The sequence below is a fragment of the Dermacentor andersoni genome, chromosome 4 (assembly GCF_023375885.2).
Source record: "Dermacentor andersoni chromosome 4, qqDerAnde1_hic_scaffold, whole genome shotgun sequence".
Taxonomy (NCBI): domain Eukaryota; kingdom Metazoa; phylum Arthropoda; class Arachnida; order Ixodida; family Ixodidae; genus Dermacentor; species Dermacentor andersoni.
This window is the reverse complement of record NC_092817.1, coordinates 62,735,803-62,763,632: the sequence shown is the minus strand read 5'-3', so window position 1 is coordinate 62,763,632 and position 27,830 is coordinate 62,735,803. Positions and strand designations below refer to the sequence as shown.

Genomic DNA, 27,830 nt, shown 5'->3' with positions numbered 1-27,830 from the left:
ACGACGCATTAGCGGCGTTGTTGGGGCGTCAGTACACATTACCTGGCCCGTTTACAGAAGAAAACAAAACGACAGAAAGAAACGGCAAAAGCGCGGTCCCATATTTTTCATTGTTCTTCGTTACCATTGTTATGTATTATTTGCCCCGTATCTTCAGTCTCCATTACGGCTACATAAGCGCACTACGTTTCCAGTTTGTGACGAAGTAAATATTATTGTGTACATTATTTTTTGGTAAAATGTGAATAAGCAGAAGTATTTAGTTGTGGGTGTTGAGTGACACGTACGTGCGGGCATACTTTACCAATGTAGCATTAGGCAAATGAACGACATAGCTATGCCAGGCCCCATGCATATATTTTGTTTCAACAAAGGCAGACTGCTGTTTTTACCTTAGATGGAGAAATTGTAAGCTCACTTATATTGCTAAACATTACTGTGTCAATAACCAGATAGTTCATATGGGAAACATGTTTCTTAAGATTATCATTGTCTCTTACGGGTTAGACGTATATTAAGGGGCATATGAGCTACAAAAGTCAGAGCACGCAGAAAAATTTCCTTCTCGTTCTATAACAACGAATGGACTTGCGCTAAGACACATAAAACGAATTAAAGAAAAACGTCCTTGTGAACGGGACGCCTATAAGAAACGGCGCCCATTGAAGATCTTACGCCCACGTTAACCCCTGCAGTACGCTGTTTGTTGCGCATCAAGCGTATAGAAGGAAGTCTCATAAATTTCAGCAACCCTGAGCACCACTCATTATACGTGAAGCTCTCTTTTGTCTAGAAGATAAAGTGCAACAGCACGATTCCCGATGAAAGCAACATGAAAACGCCGGTGATTGAACGCAGCCGTATGAGGTCATCACGCTTACGCGCCGCTTTTATTTCGCGGTCAGGAATCCCGCAGAGCCGACACTGTATGCCGACAGAGAGAAAATGCTCTTGGCATCTCGCAGCGTGGTCTGGATTTTTCCACTGACGCTATTACTCACTCACATTTTTCATACGGGCAAGGGGCGGGCCACAAACATCACTCTCTTACTTTTGTTCCGAATGCATGTCCTGCAAGTGAGGGGCGAACGGAGTTAGTTGTCCGCAGTTCTTTTTATATATTTTGCTAGCAGGGCAGCCCAAACTTTTGAACTTCCCATCTTCGAAAAGTATGGCAGTGGAAACTTTTAGAATACACTCAATGACAAACAAAAAACGGAAGTGTAGTTGGTTCGAAATCCTTGCCTGAGCAGGCACCGCATACTGGAAAACGGTATTACAAAACCCCGAACCCGAATAAATGAGTAAGAAGGGAATACCTGGAACGAAGAGTGCAGAGGAGTTGTTTTATTGACATTTTGTTGTTATGCTTTTTTTTTCGAGCATATGTGAGATAACGCGCGAGAGCGTTCGAGAAGCGCATCAGAAGCGTATCAACAAGAGACCCGATCGAGTCGGCATTCTTAGGGACAATGAGAAACTGTTCGATGCATAGGCAAGGTTTACGGCCATCTAACCGCTGTTTTCTCTATAAAGAAAATATTCCTTCTGTGTTTCTTTTGAGCTAACAAATCCGTATGAAACAAATGTAGCACGAAACGCCGTGTACTTTTCTTATAAGCGTGTTTGGTCTCATCACACACACGCGCACACAGGGATATCGCAAGCAGATAAATGAATAAATAATTGAGGCATCAATTGAAGAATGTCAAGCGGTAAACCGATTTACAGTTGTAGAACTTTTTGCAGTGCCCCAAGTGAACTTGTTTGTTTCAAGCCCTAATGACGACATATATCCCACTGTAGCACAGCGCCAGAATTAACACCAGTGACTTTGCACATACCACCATTGCAAAAATTTGATCTTGCAGTTAGCATTTCATTTAGGTACGTCCCTTCATAGTCCATCGTGCTGAGTACTAGCAAGTTGAAATGAGAACAAAGGCAGAGACAGACCTTTCATCTGACAGATAATTTCGAGCGCATAGATGTATGCCGACCGGTATGCAACAATGCCAAAAAGTATGTTCCAGTGAGAAACGCGAAGATTAATCCAATAAACTCGCCCTTGCTCTTTATCGTGCAGGTGCCTTTATATATATATATATATATATATATATATATATATATATATATATTGCGCGTTGCTTCTTGTTGCCTCAGCGATCCCGCTGCATTATAAAAAGTGGTGGCAGTATCGAGAGGCACAGTATCGAGAGGGGAATGGATTATAAGATGGCCTACTTGTCTTTCCATTTTATTTTTTATTCAAAACGCTGCTTTTACGTATGCCAAAGGACGGAGCAAACTAAGTATCGATTCATTGCGCTAAGCGGTCTATTCGCACTGCATTACAGGTGTCCGTTAAAGCCAAAAATGCATGTGCAAAAGAAAATGTTCTCCAGCGGTTGGTCGAACACGCATTCTTCACACGGTTGCTTCTCTAGCAATAGCTATATTGGCAGTTTCGAAGCTGTTATTAGAAACTCAATATCTGTCTCATAAATGTATTTGTGGTAACAGTGCCATGGTTCCATATAGGCACTTTTTTGTGCGATAAAAGGGGAATATGGGATGACGTCCCTAAAGAATCTGAATCACAACTTATTCGTGAAGCGTATGGCACTTTTATCCAAGAAGCCGGTTGGCTGATAATATGCGTTACCATCAAGGTTCATTTTTTTATTATGTACTCGGCTAAGAATAGGAAGGTGCCTTATACATTTTGCCGAGGCAGAATAAATGGGCAAGGAGATATAAGACACCTCAACCGATGTGAAGGAATGGGAAGCAAGAAAAGACACTCGGAACAACCACAAAAGAAAGCGTGGCATCAAAGAGCTGAGATTATTCGGATGGCAGCTTTTCTTCGGTGCAGTAAATCTAGGCCATTTGCCGACGATCTCTACAATGTGCCCATTGGGTGTGGCCGCTAAAGAAAGAAGGGAACACAATCTTCGAGATCGGTCTGGGCAGGCCGACGTTGCACCATCAAGGGCAACCTTGTGGTCCCAAGGGGACGTGAAAAAAAGAAAACAAAAGGAAGATGAAAGGAATTGGCGCATTGTCCCTGCTCTTCTACTGCATCGACAGCCTGACGTGAATCTGTCCGCAGAGATTCACGGGAATGAAAGCAATGACTTGACTTCGTATAGAAGAGGACCGTCGGCGTATCCGAGCTGCTATGTGGCAAGCTGCAGTCGGAGTGCTTGGGAAGAATATCTGGAGAATCTAGATGGTTCGTGATTATCGTAGGGAATTACCGCGCTATTGCAAAGAAAGAAACACCAAACAAGAGCACACAGAAAGAGTAAGCGCAGATGGAAGCCATAAATAATTAAGTTGGACACGTGACTTTTCATCACTATTTTACCCCTCATTCTAGGAAGGAATTTCCGGAAGCAACAAAACAATATCGCTGTTAACTTTTCAATATAGCCTTCCAAGATAGCTACGTGAGATTGTGACCGATAGTAGTGTACTCATTTCAATTCTATATAGTTGTCGTCTGCGCTTACGTGGTATTTTTGTGTCTTTTTGCGTAGTGTCCATTTCTTTTTCACTAGTAGCGTATCTAAAGCGTTTGTCGCTTTGTACAACTTTATCCCGCTCCTCTTCTTCTTATTTTTAATGCTATAGTCTTACACGTGGACTTCACCCACTTTGGAAGAGTCATGTTCCTGTGACGAAAAAGTGTGAGCCAGTCCTGAAGACACAGACACAGCGGCTCAAAGTGCTAGTTATCACGAGCGAAGAATGCGAGAACAGAAAACTCCAGGTAGGTTCAGCGTACGCAAGCGCATCAAAGAACTCCTGCCATCGCATATTTGTAACAGATACGATATGTAAAAACGTCGTTTTGATGAATGATAGTCTGACAATCACATTTCAGCTCTCGAGATGTCACAATCACATTTTAAGTATATAATTGCACACTTTCGTTGCGATAGTATATTTTAATAAATGACCTCCAACAGCCCAGAAGCGAGAAAGCCAGCTGGAAAGCGGAATTTTGTTGCGACTTCTTTGATGAAGTGCTTGGTTACCGGGTTATCGAAAACAGTATGGTCATCCGGGACTTTGGGGAAACGATATATTCATGCCATATGAAGCGTAAAATGCCAACACTGTAACAAGATATTTAAATATAAGCTCAAAGTATGCGATAGCTCTGTGTGTTCACTGAGTTCGTTCACTGGGTATGTTAAATATGTTTCGCACCATAGGCATTTGGGACATTGGAATGCAGGTTTGCGGCATCACCACCACGCTGCGTAGCGTGCGTGCGTTCCTAAATAGAACCAACAAACTCAGTTTATTTTTCTCCTTTAGATCGCCCCACATTGACTTCGTTCGTCTACCTCGCACAGTCTCGCGAACAGTTTACACGCATGCCGCTTCTGCAACGAGCTGAAAGTGGTGCCTTTAAATATTGTAATTGAATACCGCATTCTCTATGGAAATCAATTTCTTCCGCGTAAAATTGCTCCGAATTTGTCCATTTTATATTAACATCACTTGCCAAGTTTGGACGTGCTTGCAGCCGCGATAAATAGTATCAGTACTGTTGCGTTCACGACACGGCTCGTAATTTTCTTTTAGTATACATTAGCATGAATAGGTAAGGATATATTGGCACCAACAGGTGGTGCTGGCCGCATGGATTACATGGAAATGCATTCCGCAATATGACAAAGGCAACAACGACATCTTGAAATGACGCAATATATATCCCGCGAACACGTTACAAGTGCCACACGAATACACAAACTGTCACGTTAGAAGAAAAGTGTGCCGAGTACTACTTATGCGTAAAGTGTTGTTTTCACCAGGCGAAATTCGCATGCACTTCTTATCCTAGTATTTCATCGCAATGTTAGTGAATTCTAATATCTCTATCTCCTGCGGATGAGTTATTCGCGGGAGACTACGCTTTTCCCCAGAAACCACTCCAGTTTCCCCTCCGTTGACACTATAGGGACGCTGCTTTTTTTATTTCAGGTCCGTGGTTCTTTTTCCGTATTATTGTCTCGCGACACTCGATTGTTTTCAATGCCGCGTATATGAATTCTCCCTTTACTCCTTATGTTGTAATTATCTTTTTTCTTTCGGTTTTACGGTTGGGACAGAGAATGTATCGCATTTTAAGGAATCGTGGCTTTTCGCGGGCGCTCGTTGCTGGCACACCGAAATGGGGCCCATCTGTAGCGTGTTCAAGCTTCATGTCAAAGTCATTTCACGTAAAGCACAGTTCGTGTCAAAGTACGAGGTTTCATACTGTTGGTTTAAAGTCCCATAATTTCTCCAGCGCCTCTGGATCCCGATGAAATTCAAAGGGTTTGATACGGCTCTACCGTCACCAACATTTAAAACTTGTCTTTGCTAGAGGAGGGAAAGAATTCGCCGCCTGCGGCTCCCACTCCTATGCATACACTTCGAACTTTTGAAGGTAGTCCAGAGAGATATAGCATCCGTGGGTGCTATTCCTTGAGAGTGGCCAGGAACGGAGTCAATGGCAGCCCGGGTAGTGGGGCGATGACATGGCCTCTGACACGGCCACGCAATACCATACTGCGTCACGAGCATGTCTCTCGCTGCTTACCTCTTCGTTTTTGGCGGTGTCGAAAGCAAAACGCGCGTAGCCACAAAATCTAGCCGCCATGGTGATGCGCCCTATAGTTGACTCTCTCAGCTTCTCACGTGGTCGACATTGTTAAAATGCAGATTGCGATACCTTTGTAACAAAACGGTTGTGATTCAACGATGCTGTCGCCACCTCATTCAGATGGAACTTGCGTGTATGCGCCTGCTAGGCACCTGACACTTGATGTATATTCTTACGCTGATGCACGCTGAAGGCCTTGCAGAATGTTAATCGCTACAGTAAAACGATAACGTGGAATGAAGAAAAGGCACAGTAGGGGCGGCGGGGTGAGCTTCGTTGTCGTGCAGGTGGTTTATGTGGAATATATGTGGCCGTAACCGCACTCGTGCCAACTCTGTAAAGCTGAATTTTAGCGTCGGCTGCCGGTAGGCGTTGCCCTTACGAGCACTTACTGCATATGTGGGACTTTGACGCTCGAAACAATTTACAAAGAATCTCTTTATATTGGACTGGAAAGTACTTCCTTAATTTGCAGAACTTCATTTTCTTTGATCAAGGCATTCATGGGTACTATTTCGTGCTTTCTCACAAGCCTCTTATTTCTTTTTTTGAATTGGATCTTCTAAGATATTTTCTTGCTCTTCGAAACGGCTCGAGTCTTTGTTTTTTAGTTTCTTTTTTTTTCCTTTTACCGATGATAAACTTACTCCCCTACAGGTCGAATGAAATTTCTTCAGTTTGAAAGGTAGACAAATGACAAAAAATTGACGACACCGCAAAGAGGAAAAGCACGTCAGAGAGATAGTCGGAATGAAGCCACGGTTTTCAGGGAGGTTATTGTAAAAAAAAAAAAAAGTTAATTCGTGGCTTTGGAAAGAAAATTTCGTACGCCTGGGTGGGTATCGAACCTGGGCCTCTGGGTTGCGAGACAAGCACGCTTGGCAGAACGAGGCTCCCGGAGATGCCTCCGTTCTGCCTTTTCAAGACTGTGTCACGACACTGACGACCCCGGGTGTACCGAGCAGCCATACTCAAAGAAATTCAAACGCGGTGGTCCCGTGTAGGAACGGAAATTGTCTCGTGGTGCGAAGTGACTAGTCGCACGGGTGCTAAGGCGCTTGGGCCCCGTCGTGTATGAAGTAAAAACTCCGAACAGTTCGGCACACCGCCATCATCGCAACCACAGGCGGAGAGCAAGGGAGGCTCTACCGCGAGGGAATCACTCTAAACCCTACTTCAAGTTTCCAGCAACACAAACTTCAGTGCCGAGATCGCCTGCACCAGAAGCTCCGCAAACATGCAGCAGGTCTACCCGTGAGCGTGAACACGTGCTACGTTGTGGCATTCACTACTAGGGCAGAAGCGATGTGATAGCAGCATTAATTGAATAAACAGTGCATCCACTGCGGTTGTTCTTCTTTTTGAAACCCATCGCAAGTGTGATGAGCTACTAATCGTGCCTACATAAACTCGTGTATTTCGTGCAACAGTGGAATCTTTTTTTTTTTATTTGTTATTTAAGAGATGTCGCGTTTAATTGGCGCCGGCTACTCCTTTTCACATAGGGATTTAAAAGAAAGAATAAATCATAATAAAAATAGTGAAATCATAACACAAATTCCGGTAACTTAAGTACACTAACGTCACACTATAACTGAAAGACAACCCCAAGTCATAAAAACACAAAGTCCAGTCACATTAGTGCACTAAAGGAAACACGAAGTCCGGTCACTTAGCTAGACTAAAATAAGATCACGTGAGAGATCACGGATAAATTCTTATGAAGTTACAAAAAACCAGGCATTGGATTGGCCGAAGTTGGCTAAAAGAAAAGCAAAGAATACAGTGTAATCTTTAAAGAGTTGCTGCTTCGTCCACCTACGTTATTACATTAATCAACAATGAAAAAAAAGAACTCAAATACTCGTCGAACCTATAGATGAGGCTAGTTATCGCTGCTTTGTTATTTTGCAGATTTCCTAGTCAGTGGCGTTAGTATTTCATGATTCGTATAGCGCGCAGCCAGATCGCTTATTTTCCGAAAAAGTAATCGTGTCATAAACAAGACGAAGACAATGAGCGAATAATGTGGGAATGCTATTCAGATTCTGGCAAAAATTTTAAAAAAATGAAAAGGTTAGTAAATAATATATTGATAAAAAAATATGCAGAATATCTTAAAAAATACCAATAAATATAGTATGCAATTTACAAACATGTGGCATAAAGAAACACCAATAATGCGTCGTAACAATTGGGATGGTGAGTACACGGAACTCGGAAATAGTGCTCAGATAGTATTTTTTTCAAACGTCATTGAAGTTCGTAGGTTTTTTCAAACAGAAAGAGGAAGATTTGTTGCTGCCGAGGCTAATCAGGCACAAGAGCGGCTATCATGGAAACTTTTTATGGCTTCGAGGACAACATCAGCAGTGATCGCTGATACCGGTGAGCGGCGCGACGGCACCAAGCACTGTCGTTCAGCTGCCACCGTGGCGGAGGCAGCAACGGGGAAGTGAAAGCGTGGCAAGGACCGCCATTATCGCAGCATGACTTCGGAAGCGGCGAGCCTATGAGCTAGCCTGGAGCCGCCAGGGTCTCCTACATTCGACCCCCAACACTCGTCCTGGAAGCGACGAGGAAAGCAGAGAACACGTTGGATGAAACAAACTGCGCGAAAAAGGTGAGAGTGGAAGATCAAATTGACCACATGAATGAGAGAACATCGACCTACTCCCGTAGCGAAGAAGAAGACACTGAAACTAATGAGGAGACAGATTCTTTCACTCTTGTCAGTCAGTCAGTTTTTATTTGCAGGAAAATCACATCATCCTGCGGGTGGCAGAGATGGCATATAAAAAAAAGAAGGTTCGAGGGAATTCCTGTGGTATTCCGGCCAATTGAAGAAATGAAGACATTTTGGAGAGGGAACTCAAATGTTGTAGCCTCAAAAATCGTTGCGCTAGCGAAAGAGAAAGTAGGTTCTTTCCGAGTGAACAAAGACGGAAGTTTCTCGGTCACTGTGAGTTCGCTCGCCTCAGCCAAGAGTTTGTTGTCATGTGTACAGATGGCTGGCTTACTAGTGAAGCCATCTATTCCAGAGTCCTACATACAAAATTTTGGCAAAATCAGAAACATATCTCTTGAATACAGAGAAGAACAACTAACAGAATGTTTAAGAGAGGCAGGTGTGACATCAGCTAGACAACAGACCCGTTACATACGTCAAGAAGAGGGCACCGTGGAATCGCGCCCTGTGAGCAGTGCAATTTTGCAATTTCGCTATGACCGATCAATCTCAGAGCGAGTGTTTCTTGGCTTCACTAGCCATACAGTCGAGGAATGCCTGGGGACAGCCAGACACTGCCACAACTGCCAGAGATTTGGTCACTTAGCGAAAAACTGCCGAGGAACAAGGTGCTGCAAAATATGTGCAGAAGACCATCGTCACAGAGACTTCAAGTCTATAAGACAACCTAAGTGTGCGAATTACAACGGGCCCCACACTGCATCATTTTCTAGATGCCCGCAAAAGAAAGCCGCCTCTCGTCAATACCCACACGACATTATCTATGGTCGCACACAACAGCGTGGTGTACCGGAACCAAACATAAATACGATCAGCCCAGCGCAACCACCTCCACCACAAGCACCTAAGCATCAGAGCACTTATATGCAATGCGCAAACGTTGCAAGGGGACCACAACACCGACGGCAAAGTTTTTGCGACATCACCAAGTCAACATCGTGCTCCACAAGAAGTTCAGGAAGGATCTTTTCAGAAGAGCAACTACATGGCTAACATGCGACAGAATACGAGCACATCGCGATAATTAAGTGTAACGAAACAGCCGAACTCCTCTGCTTCTATTGCTAAACTTGCTATAACAATGTTTTTCTGTGTTTTAAAAGCCATACGTGCCGCGATCCCACAGGCTAATAACCTCCCGGAGTTCAAGGTCGTATTGTCGATGGAACAAGGGATATTTCAAAATGCTACATCAGCCACTGCATAGGCGGCGCATGAATAATTGCTATCGAAATGTCGCCATATTCCAGGGGAACACGAATACTCTTCGCTCTAAGTGTGCAGGTTTTAGAAAGCTTGTGGCTCAGTTCTCTTTTCCAGTGTTACGTATTGCAGAGGCCGGTATAGACAAAGCTTTGAGACTAGCTAACTGCGTTGTTTATACGTCCTCTCGATCTTCAGGACTAAGCAGAGCGATGATCTGTGTTCGAAGAGACCTGCTGTAAGCCTTATTAAGTGCCGTAAGATATCCCATAATACGTACGACGTGAAGTTTGGTTTCGCCGAGTAAATATCACTATAGTGAGTTTTTTATCTACAGCCTTCTACAAATATTTCACTTTCCACATTGACGGACCTCTTTCGGAAATACACAAAACGTGTAATATTTTGCTGGTATTTTACTGCGCACAATGTCATACGGGGAAGCGCCTACTGTTACCGTTGTGGAAATGACCTAGAAAGGGCAATTGAGAAAAGGGGACTGTATTTGTCGAATGACGGCTTAGTGACGTTCCTACGGGGATTTAATTATTCCAGCTGCCTGGACCTCACGTTTTGCTCAAGCAATACTGCATGTGGAGCAACATGGAGAACAGACATAGAAACAAGGGGTAGCGATCATTTTTCTATTCAAATACAGCATTGCAGACTATTATTTTCGACTTATCGGCGCTGTGCAAAGATAATAAATTTGCAGGCATTTCGATATCACATTACAAGTCAAGATGATGTGGTCAGTGATACAGTCTATTATCGCATCTAGAAGAGAAACCTTTGTTTAAAGTTTGTTGAGATTCCTGAAGGTTACGCTAGTATAGACTCTGAATACGAAAGGCTCAGAGCTACATGCCGCAGTGCTGAAAGAAAATACCGACGCACAGGCCTTATTGAAAATTAACGAGAATGTCAAAAGATGTATGATCGTATGGGTCGGCAGCTGGGGCGCATAGGTACAAAGCACTGGCGAGAAATCTGCACTTCACTTACTCCTCTTACACTTGAATAAAAATTATGGAATGTTCTGCGCTCTTTGAATGGACCAGTAACGCACCAACAACCATTCAGAGCTCTAGCTTTAGTCCAGAAATACCGGAAACGAACGTTGCAAACAATTTCCGTCACCTCATTACACGCCCAAGTGCAGTAGTAAACACACCTGAATGCAGTAACACTGTCGACGAAGTAAAATCATTGATCAATTTTTCTATCAATAGCCATCATACTGAGCTACACCAACCGTTTCGATTAGAAGAATTAAAGAACGCACTTGTATCGTGCCGCCAGAGCACAGCGGCTGCACCTGACGGGGTGACATATGCTGCACTGAAAAACATGGGTCCTGTGGCCACAACAACTTTGTTAAAATTACTAAGCGATGCGTGGATATTGGAATGTCCTCCTCCTTCCTGGAAAATTCCACGAGTGGTTCCGATACTAAAACCGGGTAAAACTCCTTTATCACTAAATTCTTTCCACCCTGTCAGTCTGGCAAGTTGCCTATGTAAACTTATAGAAAAGATGATAGACGCTAGGCTGCAGTGGTGGACAGAATGCACCAACGCACTACCCGAAATTATGGCGGGCTTCCGCAGGCGCCGGTGTACGATGGATGCTATTTTAGGTCACGTTACACACGTAGATCATGAGAGGAGCTGTGGATGAATCACCATTGCAGCGTCACCATTGCATTTGACACAGCCAGCCATACTCACGTACTACTTGGGTGAATTCATTTGGGCATAGTTGGTCAAACACTGAGATGGATCGCGGAGTTCTGAAGCGACAGGAAATTTTTTTATTGAATCTACTGATGGCAAAAACACAGAGCACAAAGTGAATCAAGGTGTTCCGCAAGGTAGTGTACTCAGTCCATTTCTCTTTAATTGTGGTATGGCTGAGTTGCCCTATATCATGCCTGCTACCTTAAATTATTCACTATATGCAGACTACTTATGTTTATGGGCATCTGACTCGAGTACGCAAGCCATTCAGCAAAAGCTACAAGATGCATGGCCTAGCACTAAATATTTTTTTCAAAAGCAGAGATGATTATTTCACATGAGGAAACTGCTGTACTTTCTTTTACAAGGAAATACCTCAAAAGATTCCAGCTCGGGCTAGACTCTCAGCGTCTGCAACTTATGCGACAGCACAAGTTCTTGGGTATTATCATAGACAGACGGCTATCACGGGCTCCCCAAATAAAATAATTCGAGGAGAAAGTCAACTCCCTAATCAACATTCTTCGTCGATTTGCTGGAGTGAGATGGTGTAGTTCAACCTCTTCCTTATTACACATGCACTCGGCAATCATTAGACAAAGAACAGCATACTCTGCTCCTGTGCCAAATGCAATATCCTGTAATCTAGAAGAAACAGTTCAAAGGTCGCTGGCCAGAAGCCTACGCGTATGTCTTGGTGTTCCGCGTGCATCTGCGAGTGCTTTGGTAATTGCTGAGTCCCACCAACGAACTTTTCATGCACTAAATGTACGGAAAACAACACGCTAATCATCCACTATGCCGACATCTTCAGGATAGAACCGCTGCACGCATACATGAAGAAATACGACGGTGCGAAAATTTACTGCCTGCTTACGAATACTAGCCTACTTGCGGAACTCATCCCCCATGGCGATTAGCAATTCAGAAATGGTCGCTTCAATTCCTGAAGTAGGTCGCAAATCTGGTGTGCCCGTAGTTGCGATGAAGCAATTAACTTTATCACATCTTTACACTAAGTACGTACATCACATTCACGTGTATACCGATGGATCATGCTGGAAACAAAGCTCTGCATCTGCATTTTTATACCCATCCACGAAGAGAAGCTTATAAGCTTTGCCAATTTACAACATCCACAACAGCAGAACTTAACATAATACTTTCTGCATTACGTTACATATGTCAGCAGGGCGAACCACTTCTCTGGGTAATTCTTAGTGACTCACAAGCCTCATTGCTATGCTTAAATGGAATCAGCTTAAGAAAAGCAAACCGCCCATGGACATACGAAATACAGAAGACGTACGCCATAGCGAAAAATCTACGACACGACATAACTTTCCAGTGGATGCGAAGTCACTGTGAAATCATAGGAAATGTAACAGCTGATCACATGGCACGTGCAGCACATCAAGAGAATGAATTATCCCTACTTCCTCTAGCGACGAGTGATGTGCGATGTCTATTCAACAATCTATGCGATAGGTTGTCCAAGGAAACTTGGTTCATAAATGATACGCCGAACTCTCACTTATATAGTATAGATCCTCAAGTAGAATCCAATATTCCGTTTAAAATTAGTCGATTTGTTTAAACAACAGTTCATAGGCTTCGACTAGGCACTGCCTATACTAACAGTTTCCTGTATAGGATAAGAAAACTAACAGCACTAGATGCTTATGTGAAGAGGCTGAAGAAGACATTGAACACTCTCTTCTACCCTGTGAAAATGACGATGCTTCCCGCAAGAAGCTCTCGAAAAAACTACAAGGCTTGGATCGCCAGCCACTATCCTCAGGAAACATTTTAGGGGTCCATGGCCAACATAGAGTGCGGCATTCAAGTGCCCAACATCTTCTCTGTGAACACCTTCGTTTTGTGAACAGTTATGCTGTGCGAACTCATGTGTTGCGTATGAACACTTCGGTTTTGTATTTATGCCATGTGAGCTTTTCTGTTGCATGAACATTTATTTATGTTGCAGCACTGAGGCTTAGTACGTGAATGTTCGTTCGTGTGTTTATTTGTGCAGTTCGGTGACTGTTGACAACTTTCCGACGATAACTATCACGTAAGAGGAGTAGCCGGCACCACACATAGGCACCAACCTCTCCTTACATACATTTAATTTAAAAAAAAGTTCATAGGTTTATTTCGTATTTCTTGTAGTAGGTAAATCTAAGGTTTGTTGCCCGCAAGTCCTCTAATTATTTTCTAATACTACCTTCTACGCAGATAGGTGGAAACGTCGGCCGAAAAACTTCTAGTCATTCGTAATTTGTCACTGCGAAGGTAGTACTTGGCCTTAAGTGGCACTACTGGAAAATTACGCTGTTTTCACTAAGGCCAATAATGGCGTTTTCTAATATTTGCATGGCGGCTGCGTGAGGATATGACAATTAAGAAAGGCCGTACCAACAAATTTTTCTGTTTTAGCTTTTACTGTCGTTTGAAGCGTTTCCCCGATAACTCGTGTACTTTTCTGTAGCAAGAACGACAATTCGGCAATGTTCAGCCTAATTTTTTTTTTTTAATATTATGTTATACTCATGCTTTGTGATGAGCTTTTGACAGCACAGCAAGTTGCTGATTGGAATATTTTGCTGCTTGAGAAAGGACTACTTCATATAAACATACGAATGTGTACTAGCTCTGCCTTGTTTAAAAAAAAAGTATGCACCGAGAATTGCAGGTACAAACTCAGATTTTTTTTGAGCTCGGTTGACATGAAAGAGCAGTACATCAAGATGACAGAATGGCAGAATTTTCCTTATGACGTACAGATGGAAAAGTAGCGTAAGCCGACCACTCGCATGCCACATTTCGTAACAGAAAGCCTTTCTCCGTCTTTAGCATTGACCGATAGCCTGCTGTTCTTGACGGGAACCAAATTGAGGTGTGTTGCCCTTTGCTAGAGAGTCCCAAATCGAGTTAAGAACAAAAGACAGCGTTTCGGGGTGGCGTGCTTGGGCGAGAGAAATTTCTTGGAACCATCTTGAAAAAAAGTATGCTTTGGCAGTCATAACCAACAATGAAGAAAACGCGCGAGCTTCCCAACTTTTTTCTTCCCCTAAACACACTCTTAGAACGTCAGTAAGTAGCAACACTAGCTGAGCAGCACGATATCATTTTGCTCTTCGTTGAATCTTTTTTTTTGTTTTGAAAAGCAATCACGAAATAAAACGTTATTTTTGTGTCTATAGTGCGGGATGTCTTTGCCTTCCTGACATGCACAGCCGTGATCAAAAGTACTTACCAGGGATTGCGCGATAAAACCCGTTTTCTCCTCTGTCTGGGAACGCAACAATAAATTATAGACTGCAGTCCAAACATTGCATTATTACTTATCTATTGCACTCGTCAGTTTCCGCTTATGCGTGTTACTTACGAAGAAATTCTGTTTTTTCGGCGACCCTGTGGTCCGTATATTTTTGCTCACGGGTGCACATGCTTAGACTAATAATGTAGACAGTCGTAGTTCTCATGCAAAATGAAGAACATTTTCATAATGTAGCACTGTCTCATGTATTCGAAAGACATTCATTTGACAGAAACCTGGAGGGGGCTTCTGTAACAAGCCACCGCGTTATTACAACGCTCATGTCTGCAGTTACAAGCGCTTCTTGTTAAGCAATCCCAGAAAAATGGGAGATGGAGTCTAGCTAATATTATTGTGGAAAAGGAAGCATTCGGAACCGAAAGCCCTGATGTTTTCTCTAGACCAAAGACAGTGTCAGGTCACATACTCGTATACTCATGTTTCTGCTGGGCTGCATACGTACATATATGAGGAGGTCACAGAAATCTTCGAAACACGGAAAAACTCTCATTGTTCATTTACTATGCGGGTAGTGATCTGTCCCAGCAAAATGTAGCAAACATGGATGATTGTTGACACAGTATATGTTATGCAGTGCAATGTATGGAGGCCATGAGTGGGGATTTTGATGGTATACGTGCATTAAAAGTTTAAATATCCATTGGTGATTAGAACACGGTGACCGCCAGTCTCAGCAAATTGTACCAAACATGGAAGATTGTTGACGCTGTACAGATGTAGACGCTTATGTAGTGTAACGTCTATATGCAATGAGGGGAACTTTTGTTGGCACTCATGCGCTAAATGTTCAGAACAACACTTATTATGAGAAGCGACGGGTGTTCTTTTTGTAATGATGGTCAGCAGCTACTTTCCACTCAAGAAAGTTCAACATACACGTGATGGACGCCTCACAAGAGTACTTCTAGCGGAAAGCATCAAAGCCCGTGAAGGGGTTTCGCCTCAGTTTGTAGGTAGATGAGCACTGCTTCTGGAGTGAAAATGTGTTACGAGAACCAAGAACAGAGACAAGCACACTTTGGCAAGGTCTCCGTGGGCCAATCAGAAAAACTCTCACTGTCCAAAAACATTGCTACGCCCAAAATGTGAGAATCATAAGCATTTTTGATGCTTATATTTTCCTTTTTACAAATCAGGCTAGCGAACCCCACTCGGTATATAATTTATGTGGGGAGAATCGCACGAAGAAAGATGCGATCCTAATACATTGCTCATGAATGCGGTGCAGGCTCCTCTATGTGCACCTTAAGCTTACAATATAGCCAAGCTGCTGCATATGGCACTTTTTTTCTTTTGTGTTTGATCCATGTGAGTGGGAGGGGGGGTGGAAATAAAAGACGACCATATGCAGAAAGTTAGTGCAATAATAGTAACTGAACGTTTCCATATACAGTATGATACAACTTTCCGACCTTTATATAATTCACTGGGCATACTGTCCTTATATGAACTCCGGAAACGCAGATCAGACATCGGCGCGTTATAACCTAGACAAGATAGATGCAAAGACGAGAAAGTATTAGTCTAGACGACGTGGCATGGATACGCTGTTCTATAATTCACGATGGCAGAACCCTTTAAGAATACGGGGCAACATAGGATAGTAATGTACGTAACTGAGAAGTGGCTGGTATAGCTAATAGGATAAAGCCACGCTTTTGCTTGATTTCTCGGTCGTGGCAAGGAATGAATAGGGATGGCTAAATTAGTTATCAGAGCCATGGAATCCCACTCCATCCACACGTGAGTTACCATACCCACCCTTCCCAAAGTACTATAGATGTTCTGCTTGCCGCGGTCGAGTCACCTAAGACACATAAGTCTGTATAAATAAAATATTCCTTTTAGTAGATTTTATTCTATTCCTTTCTTATCATCCATTGTTATCAAGCAGCCGATCACGGTGACAGCATGGGCAGAGCATCGCTGGAACCACTGAATCATAAGCGCAATGAGGAATATAACTTTTATAGAATGATTATAAGTACTAATCCGGTCCTATATTCAAATTTTTCAGACACAATGACATTTTAAAATGATACACATTTTTCCTTCATCGGTTTCTAGGAGCTTTCTGTTGTGTCTACATTTAACCCCTCTAAAAAGAACGAAACAATTTCATTATCCACTGAACTCCACCAAAAAAATACCAAAAAGTCAAATAGCTTGAAGTCGTTCAGTTTATGCGAGAGTCCCACTCATACAGAGTTCATTTGTGTGTACCGATCGCCATACGTTGCAGGAACCTGCTTAGTTTCATGACGTTCAGCAACTTCTATCTGCTGAAAACAATGCTCCACATTATCCGTAAGCATGTGACCAGTAGTTATCACTCCTAGGTAGCACTTAAGACAAGTTAAGGCACAAGAAAGCATCTGATGTTTCTTTAAACACCCATCTCTCAAATCACATCATTTTTTCAGCCAGAACTCCCAGCAGAATGGGTATCATTTCATCTCCCTCTCTGAACAAAAAATGGTGTCCAGAAACTGAAGTAAATTTATTTTATAGAATAATTTACGAGATATCTGTCAAACAAAACGTGCTCATCCACATGTTCACAATAATATAGCTCATATTCGCGCATACAACTTGGTACACCCAATTGGTACGGCAACATCCAGAAATGATTCATCTTCAGTCGTCCCACTATCGGCACTCTTATCTACAGCGGCTACCTTCCATTTGTTCCCTCTTGGTCCACACAAATACGTTGATTCACGCTTGCTGACCTCTAGCCTTATTGCGAAAAATAATTTTCTAATGTGCGTGTAGGTGTGTGTTGTGGGGATAGGGCGGTGTTGTGCGCGGACGCGTACGTGTCCCTAATGTTAATCATCGCTTAAGGCTATGCCAGAGAACTATAGGCCGAAGACAATAGAAGAAAGTTGCCAGTTAGGTTAAGGAGCAGGTCAGAATATTTTTGTATTATAATTTTTTAATGGCAAAGTATTAGTTGGCTCAAAAAGGCTTCCAATGCGGTGACAGTTGTAGAGCGTTGAAGGGAATGCCCCATTCGCCACTATTTCGTTTACTAGCTATTACGAAATATTCGTTGGCATAATAAATAAGCACGCAATATTTCAAAAGCTGGGAAAGCAGTAAGATCGTGGTAATATTCAAATCTGGTGACTGCACAGACCCTCCAAGTTATCGCCCTCTCATTATACTCTGTATCACCTGTAAGCTCTTGGATCTATAATTTATTGTCACGCCGCGTTACACCTTAACTGTAATTCCTTTCTTTATTAACTAGCATGGTTTTCGACCAGTTTATTGATCTGAAACACTTTTACAGATTTCTACTGAATTACATTTAAACCTAAGGCTATTTAACATAAATTTATTTATCACTGTTCCCGGCAGGGGCGTCAGCGTAAGCAGGCGTTTGGGGTGTTAATTGCGACACCATGGACCCGAGTACGGTAGGGTTGGCCCCTCCCGTGGCTAGCCGTGCGTGGCTTTGCCGTGTCCGTAGAAAAAAGGATCCTGGGGGCTGAGCCAATGCCGGGTGTTTGGACCTTTATGGCCTTTCAGGGAGGCAACACAACTCTTTGGCCTCCACTTCACGTAGTCGGCGCCCCCGGACTGACTCACTCGGGAGAAATCGGGAGTCGCCTTTTCCTGTCCCTCTCTCCAGAGTTTCTTTTCTCTTTCACTCTATCTTGTTTTCTTATTCGCTTCTTAGAAATTTAGAGTTTCCGGGCGGCAAGGGTTAACGTTGTGTGACTGACCAGTCTTGGTTATGTTGTATTTGGTTATAGCAGCGACGTTTAGCTGGCGTTGGCAGGACTTCCTTTGCAGGAACTTCTGTCACGTCCCCGCGTAGGGCTCGTTGGTGGGTTGTTGCCACTGCTGCCGAATAATTAACACATGCTATGGCTATGGCACCTCCAAGTGTGTCAGATCGGCCTCTGAAAAGAGGCCGCACCAGTGTAAATAGTCAATTTTTTTTTTGTTAAACTCGGCAACCAGATCAAGTACCATGTCATGCGCTGTGAGAAAGCTGAAACTAAAGCCGGATTAATTTCCCCATTTCTTGTCTCGAAATGCCTGAAAGAGACCATTGGCACAGGCTCCAAAGCTACAAAGAGGGCAAGCGGAGACGTACTGCTAGAAGTCCGTGACAAAGCTCAGCAGAGCAAAGTAAGCGATGTTGTGAGTTTTGGGGACATCCCAGTAACAGTCGCTCCACACCGTACTATGAACACCGCCGAAAGTGTGGTCTCACTAGTTGAGCTAATGAATCTGAGTGATTGCGAACTTTTGGAACTATGGAGAAAGGAGAACGCCATCAATGTTCGAAGGATTAAAATCAGACGCAATGACAAAGAAATACCCGCCAAACATCTGATACTCACTTTCGGCAGCAGCACACCTCCAGGAACAGGTCAAATGGGCAACTTGTGGTCAGAGTATGGCTGTAAGCACCGAATCCGAGGCGCTCCTTTAAGTGCCCGAAGTTTGGACACGGGCCCCAGTGTTGCCGAGGTCCGCTGACTTGTGCAAAATGTGCTGCAAACGAAATGAAATGAAATGGCTACACAAATGAAATGGCTACACAAATAATGCATCAGAATTATTGTGGCACTCTACACAATCTTGGTGACATCAGAGAGATAATGCACGAGTTCACTCCACGGCTGTTCTGTGTTCAAGAAACACACTTGAAATCGCCGTAGACAAACTTCTTCAGCCAATATACAGTATTCCTTAAAAACCGTGATGACTGTCACATTGCATCAGGTGGCGTGGCAGTGGCTTAGAGGTCAGTTGCTTGCCAGCACCTACGTCTTCAAACAAATCTAGAAGCAGTAGCTGTTACGGCCATTTCATTTGACATACTTTCGACGGTATGCTCTTTGTATATCCCAACCAACTACAGCTCGGAGCTTCGAGAATTCGGCTCACTTGTTAATCAGCTCCTCGAACCGCACGTCTTGACAGTTGACGGAAATGCCCATAATAGGCTCTGGGGCATCCCTCGTTGTGACGCAAGAGGTCGTATAATTGAAAAGTTTCTTCTGTGTTCTGGTGCGGGTCTGTTGAATAAAAAGGAACCCGCCTTTATAGCGCCACACATCAGCCATATTCTTCAGTAGGCTTAACCATAGCCTCTCCAAGTCTAATGTCATACCTTGATGAAAGGTTATAAAAGATTCTTATTGAAGTAACCACTCCCATCTTATATTAAATTTAGCGAAACAAGCTGGGTGCCCTCCACAGGCTCCTCTATGGAAAATTGACTCGTCGAACTGGGAACTCTTTCAAAAGATTACGTAATTACAGCGGGATGATTTGATTTCTGTTAATATAGATAATGCTGTGGAATATTTTACAGGCTTTATTATTGACGTCGCCGAAAATGCATAAAACTAACGGACTTGCTAATAAACGTCGTATACCTTGATGAAACAAGGAATGTAAAGATGCGCAGAAGAAACGTTATAAAGGTCGCGGCCTGTTTCGCGACTCTCGAACAGCGGAGATCCTCAGTAATTTCAAGCAGGCAAAGTTACAAGGCAGGAGAACACGTGGAGTTGCTAAGCGAGACAATTGGCAAAAACACATATGTAATATCAATTCTTACAAGAATGAGAGCAAGGTTTGGAACAGGGTAAATAAATTAAAAGGCCGAGAAACACAACTGCTTCCCTCAGTAAAAACTCAAGGCGACAGCATGAAAGATTAGGCAGATCTCCAGGACGAGCATTTCCAAAGTATTTCCAGTAGATCACACTATGCGCCAACTTTCTTAAAGTTGAAGGAACGCGCAGAGCGAGAGCGCTTTGAACGAAAGTGCGCAATATATTAGCCTTATAACCAACCATTTAGTCTCGCTTAAATAAAAGGTTTCTCTGAGTTCTTGCAGCAGCTGAGTGCCACGTGGTGGCCGCATAACGTATGAAATGATCAAGCACCTGCACTCAGAAATGTTAAACGCACTTCTGTCAATTTATAAAAGCAAGTGAGTATCTTGGCATATTCCATCCTCATGGAAAGAAGCGGTCATCCGAATTTTTAAACAAGGCAAGGACCCTGCATTAGCCAGCAGTTAGAGGCCAATAGCACCGACAAGTTACATGTGCAAGTTATATAAAAAATATAGTAAACAGGCGTCTAATCCGTCTCCTGGAAAGCAACCGTCTACTTGACCACCTTCAATTTGTTGTCAGGGAAGGTACGCCAGCAATACACCCCTTGTTAGCATTGAGGCAAATATTAGAGATGCTTATAGAGATAAACAATTATTTATCTCCGTATTACTCAGCTTAGAGAAAGCCTATGACACAACATGGTGATTCGGAATCCTCTTAGACCTATTTGCGATGGGTATCCGTGGCAACATGTTAAACATGATAGAATACTTGTCTAATCGCATGTTCCGCGTTAGAGTGGGAACGCCGGCGTATCATGCCGGCGTGTCGTATGCAGCCGTCGGCCCTTCGTATTCAGAGTCCGATCTTCTACACCCTCACACAAGCATCTTTAAAGCATAAGCGTATCCACTATGGTCCGTTGCGAAACACATCAAGCACTTAAAACTACATAAGGCGGTCATAGACACAGACTCGTTAAGCGTCGTAACGACTTTATGTCGTGCTCGAAAATACAGAAATTCAGTTTTGCAGTTCTCTTCCCTCTCCTATGTACTATTTATGCCCCTGACCAGCATGTAACGATATGGGGGGTGCCTTTGCTTAAAATCAGTGAAGGTAATGTGCTGGCATACCAAACTGCCACTCCCTTAGATTCGGAAGCTTGCATCATGTCCATAGCTGTTCCGGTCATAAACCTAAAGACATACTTGCGGGCAAAACTGAGAGACTACTGGCAGCATAAGTGGGACGCTGAAATCCTTAATAAACTATCCGTAGTCAACCCAGAGAGAGAGAGAGAGGGGGGGGGGCTCTTTATTAGAAAAACAGAGAATTATACCGGCGTCATATAACCGCTGGCATGCTACTCTGTGTAGGGATGGGGAATGGGATTAAATGATTCCAGAGGAAAGTGGGAGAAAAAGAGGATCAAAATAAATATGAAATGTCCGAGCGAACCCGATACTACTATTTACTGGTGACATAGCGGGTAAATTTAGGCTTTTGTATATGAAGTGTGCGATGTTTAAAGCTTTCCTATTAGACCAATTTCTGACAGGTCTTTGAATAAGAAATCCCAGACCGGTTGCTGTTTTGAAGGGCCGGACGTTGGACCTAAGATGCTCGGTAACGTTAACGGTTCGTGGCAAATCAAGTCCATTTGTTGCTCAAAAAATTGTCTCTCGTCGCGGTACGCGGGGCATTCTAGTAATATGTGCTCCATTGTCTCTAAGTTCCGACAGTTATCACAGTATGGGTTAATGGTAAGCCCTGTGCGGTACAGATAATTGTTCCTCTATGCCACGTTCAGTCGAAGACGATGGTAGAATGCATCTAAGTGTCGAGGAAGTGGTCGTGAAATTTTCGGTCTCATTTCTGGGTCAATGTAACGCAGGAAGTTATCTTGGTGAAGAGGCAGATTCCAGATGCTCTCTTTTTCTTGATAGGCATATTTTTTTGCCATATTTGAAGCATCGGCTTTTGAAAAAGCCGACGCTTCAAATATGGCAAAACACAACCCACAATTCACACAATTCAAACCACAGTTAGCGTATTTGCCATCACTGACCAAGACGAAGTGATCTCCTTATTGTGCCGTCTCAGAATCGGGCACAATTAGGGTGCACAATTTTTAACGGCGGAGCTGTTTAAGCTTTCGTTCCGCCGTGGAGCATTACCAGATAACTACGCCCAGTTGTGCGCCGCCTCGCGTTGTCTAGCAACAACCTGTGAGAGTACCGACTCACGTAACCTCTTCGCACCCCACGTACGTAGGGTGGAGTCGTGGCGTCACAGGTGTGTAAAAGCTCTGGCCGGCACGGCGACACACCTCTTGCCTTCTCTACTCCGTGCGTACGTGCTGCTGCCATGCGAAGACCGAAGAAAGTCCAGACGCCCGAAGAAGAAGCGGCTTACCTATAAGAGTGCCGTACTGCCAAGCGAGAAGCGATGCGTCGCCGCCGAGCTGATCCGGAACATCGCGCCAAAGCTGCGGTTGAGAAGACGTGACGCGAAGTCGAGGATCACGAGTTTCAGTCCAGGGAACGCGAGATTTGGCGCCTGAACGCTCGACATCGCCGAGAAAGCGATCCCGGCCTGCGACTGCTCCAAACTTTCCAGCGTCAAGCCCTCCGAGACACGGGGGGTGCGAGCAGCCGATTCCAGCGTGAACTTCTGGCCATACAGTTTTGTCACCGCTGTCACATCTGTGACCTACAAGGAAGCTCAGCGCGCGGCTCAGCGTCACTACGACCGACGAAGGAGAGCCGATCCTGCCCATCGCGCTGAGGCCGCCGCCGACAAACGCCGTCGCCAAGCCGAGGATCCCGCGTTTCCGGCCAGAAACAACGAACGCTGCCGAATGAATGCTCGGCGCCGCCGGGAATGGGCTCCGGGTCTACGCGTCACCGAGAACTTCCAACGTCAAGCCCATAAATCCATGGGAGATGCGAACAGCCGCTTCCAGCGTGAATTCCTCGGCATAGAGTTCACGCAGAGCTGCCGCGTCTGGGATCGGCTCTGGTTCGACGTGACTCTCTCCTAAGTGAGCTCGGTGCGGAACTTTGAACAGAAGACTACTTTGCCTTGCAAGTGCTTCGCGAAGCCTTCCCCGACGCCATCGACCACGACGATGATCACGACGACGACTGGATGACTGGTACTGAAGCACTGTAGATAATACATTATGATGCACGTACTGTGGCTTGTATGCGTTCGACTTGCTGGGGCTTGTGTGGCTTACCGACCTGGCCATGTATGACCTCAGAAAAGCTTGGCGAAACTTCGCAAATCTTGACGACACTTAGTATGAGCATAGTTAAGCCATGCATAACCTCGTAAGACTTAGCAAAACCTAGCAACGCTTGTTATGAGCCTAGCCAAGCCATGCATAACCTCGCAACACTTAGAAAAACCTAGCAACATATAGTATGAAGCTAACCGAGCCATGTATAACCTCGCAAAACTTAGCGAAACCTACCAATACTTAGCGAAAGCCGGGACTGGCTCCGCTGTAACCAAGCCTTGCACCACTAGTGCAAACTGCCCAGATTTTTTTTTTTTTGTCTGGCGGTCTACAGCCAGTGTGTAGCAGATGTAGATAGACATTCAGTGTTTAGCATGTCCTGTTGGAATGTCGCGAAACATAAACCAAGAGGAAAAGACACTTCCCTTTAGCATAAAGGCACTACACCTTGCAATGTTTGCCGGCAGAGAAGTGCTACTTGACATGAAATCTGTTTTAGCATTTTGAAATGACGTTGATACGCTCCATGTTTCCTGCCCAAGAAATTCGCAGCACGGCATCCTGCGAGAGGCCGCATTTGCGATGTCAACCTTTGTTATAGCACGTGCTCTTGTACCCAAGGGACCCGCTTAGTCTGTTGTACTACTCGTCATCAACCATAACTCGTCCATTTTTATACATGTTACACTATCACAACCTTTAAGCACATCTTATACTCATAACATAGCCCACTACAGTCATTATCGTATTTTTTAATTCCTATATATTTTAAGCAGTTTACAGCTCTGAGTTTTAGGCCTCTATACAGTCACGTCAATGAGCCATTAGTGCACTGATTACTCATCATTACTGCCTTGGCGCTCTTTGGCCACATTTCGCCCTTGCGCCATCAAACACCGCATATCATCATCATCATCATCATGATTCGTAACTGTTTCTGTTCGATTTCTGCAATCATCTTTCCATGATTCATCAATAATTTTTGGGCTGCCCCAAATTCGCCTGTCAGACACGTGACGTCACGAGAACCGCCAGAACTCCCCATATTTTAGGACATGTACACACTACTTATGCATGATTAGATCGAACAAAAGAAAATAATTATTTCCGATTCTACGCCTTTCTTGTCGTTGGCCATCCGCTATTGATCGAAATTTCTTGGGCTGCCCCCCTTTCCCTTGTCTGTAACATGATGTGACATATGCCGAAAAAAACTGAACTCTTTTCGGAATAGCCGGAGGCTGCCCAGCTACGAAAGTAATGGAAGATCGATGCCCACCGATCTCTTTGGAACTGGCTACTCGGGCCTGCCAGGGAGGGGCTGCCAAAATTTTTATGCGGCAGTATAACATTGTCGAGCCCTTTAGGCACGTATGCGACATCACTCAGCCAACTCTTTTTCTCTGAGGACCTATTTTAGCAGCATTTTTAACCTTCCGTCGCACGCCACCGCGATTTTCGACGAGCCCTATCACGCTTGGCAATGAAAGCGTGCAAATTGGACACACTGACACTACCCTCCTTATCTGGTTATCTACTTTCACTACGTGAGTGAGCTTTTATTCGTTCCAGCAAAACGCGATAAAATGCGCACCAGGCTAATCCCCCAACGGGACCGACGGTAGTTCAAGGGCGCGTTACAGGTCCCTGAGCCCACAAGGGTGTCATTGAACTTGGGCCCTTTCTGCACCATTATCAGGATCGGCCCACATGATGACTTTTTTTTGTCAACATTTCGGGCAGATTTTTTTTTTATATCCTAGCCATAGACAGCTTCTCTGTAATATTGAAGACTGGTGTGCCCAGTGGTTCATGCATCTGAGCGTCTCCAAGTGCTAGATCATGCAGGTATGACGCAAGCACAATAATGTCCCCTACCATTATACTTCAAACTCAATTAATCTTGAACAGGTCACATTCTACAAGTACCTTAGCGTTATCATCACCATTACATTGAACAAGGTTCAATTATACATTACAACTGTAGCTGAGGCTTCTGAATCATTTGGATTTATCAGATGATCCCGCTATCTGTCATCATTCCCCGACCGTAAACTTTTCAAAGTTTACGATCGTAATTTTATTATAAGTACGACTATTACTGTACCCTAAGTGATATAAAAGCTACCTTGGAGTGTCTGTCCACAATCACATCACGTCACAAAATTTCAGATCTGGGTCTTTTCCATAAGCTGTTCTACTATTTCCTGGGCCTAAGAGAAACAGTACTTCTTCCACCACATCAACCTTCGCGTCGTCTATTTATATATTTAAGCAAACAACGATTACATGGTTCGACTAACACTTTTAACCAGCCATTTCTTCAAGTTACCATCTATGATTGGAATAACTTCCCTAATTCCAACCCTTTTCGTTTCCGGGAAGCATTTTCTAGGCTTCCATGCAGTCAAAAACACCCTAGCGATTGAGGTACTTTTTACTCACCTTATTTCTGTTGCTTGATACTAATGGCCGTAATTGTGTTGTCTCAATTACATGTCTTATTTCTTTTGTTTCCTACTTACGTCCATGTTACTTGTTTTTGTCCTGACGATATTTTTTTTATTATATAACTGACATTTTCTATTTCTGATGATCTTACGTAATGCCCTACTAAAGGGTAACCTTTTTATTGAACCGTTAAGGATAAATATAGACCACGTCACAACCCGTCCCATTTCTAAACATAGACATGCGACTACCCGCTTGCATGTCTTGATCTCAATGGCCTGAATTCAGCTCTGTATGAATGAATAGCAACTTAGGTATTCAGCAGGTTCAGAGAATCGAGGGGCTCGGTACTAATACAGCGCCGCACATTTCGGTAACAGCCAAGATACTTGTATCGCTCGTGACTACAGTGCTACGGTTCTTCCTTGCGTTGAAACTTTCTTTTATTTCGTTAGAGTTAAGCGGGTTCGTACGTAACACCTATGGTTTTTCATATTCCTAGGGGTAGGTAGCGCAACCTCGATGAACGATAAAAGCAAGCGCACGATACGAGCGCCCGAGATTGCACCACACTGCGTTCGTATCGTGCACTTCCTTCGTCCAAGTTGCGCTACTCACCCCTAGGAATATGTTCAGTCACCAACTCGCCCAGCTTGTTGTGTTAATATGGTTATATGGTTACAATCCACTTTAATTTCCATTAAGTTATCATTTCTTCATTTCATTTAATAAGCACAAGTAATTTCCCCTATGTTGTCCTTGGTGTCAATGTTTGTTGGCTTCTTATGATATGACTAATAAAAATCGGGCCCCTCGGGTAACCCCCTTTCTTCTCGTTATATATTTTCTCAATATATCATAACCTTTCTGCGTTATGGAACTTTATTGGACTTTTTTAAAGCAGCCACTACTCTTCGTGTTTTGCTTGCCTTGTGTTTCCAGTTATCTCTATTTTTGACATTGTCATGCACCCAGCTCTTCTTTATATTTATTTTATGTTTGCCGGATTTGTAGAATTCGCAGTCCTTTCTTGCTGCCCACCATGCAGTTTGAAGTTGAGTTGAGTTTGAAGGCCTAGCTGATTCCTCTACCTTTGCATTTTATGCGGGATATAAATATAATTTTTTTTTTATGATTGCGAAGAAAATATATACGATTAATGGTTCTGCTTTGGGGCTAAAGAATACTGTGCTATATAAGCCGGTTTTACTGGAGCTAGCAGTATCTCCTGTGCGAGCGGTGTTTGCACGAGAGTTTAGCATTCTCGGTTGCGCAACGTCTAACTCTTACGTAAGGTCTACAATTACGTGGAGGCGAGTGCCCCCTCACGAGAAGAACATGCTGGTCTCACGTGCAGAATGCAGCCAGCAGAAGACTCAATATGAGCAAAACATCAATATAAGCAAAACAAACGTGTTTAAATTCGTGTTATCTCGTTCTTTCGTCATCTGCTTGCACCACTGTTTTCTGTGAGCTAGCAATGATGGTTGCGGAGGAGGAGGAGGAGTAGATTTCAATGAAGAGAAAGGAGGAGAGGTCGGCCTGGAGAGCGTGCCTCTAGCCTGCTACTCCTCACTAGGGAAAGGGGAAATGGGAAATACAGGGAAAGGTAGGTGGCGGGTGAGATACTATATACACCTTGTCCTATATGCGGATGCGCACTGTAGACGCAATACACGTAAGAGCAATCTTGTCCATACAAAAAGTAATCTTGTCACAAAAAGTTATTGAGCAAACACATTTCGCACTAACTGCACGTCTCACAGCTTCTAGAGGCGATCGTCTAAACCAGACTCACTTAAAAAGTTCAAAAGTGATCTTATGGCACGTTGGACA

General features: G+C 43.7%; 1 long non-coding RNA gene across 1 annotated transcript in view; it reads left to right on the top strand.

Annotated features, from left to right (window-relative positions):
- The first annotated feature begins 3,714 nt into the window (after positions 1-3,714).
- Positions 3,715-27,830, top strand: part of LOC129386214 (uncharacterized) — a 144,343-nt gene continuing 120,227 nt past the window's right edge. The window contains exon 1 of the long non-coding RNA XR_008613666.1: positions 3,715-3,778. This is a non-coding gene — a long non-coding RNA (uncharacterized lncRNA). The remainder of the gene's footprint in view (positions 3,779-27,830) is intronic.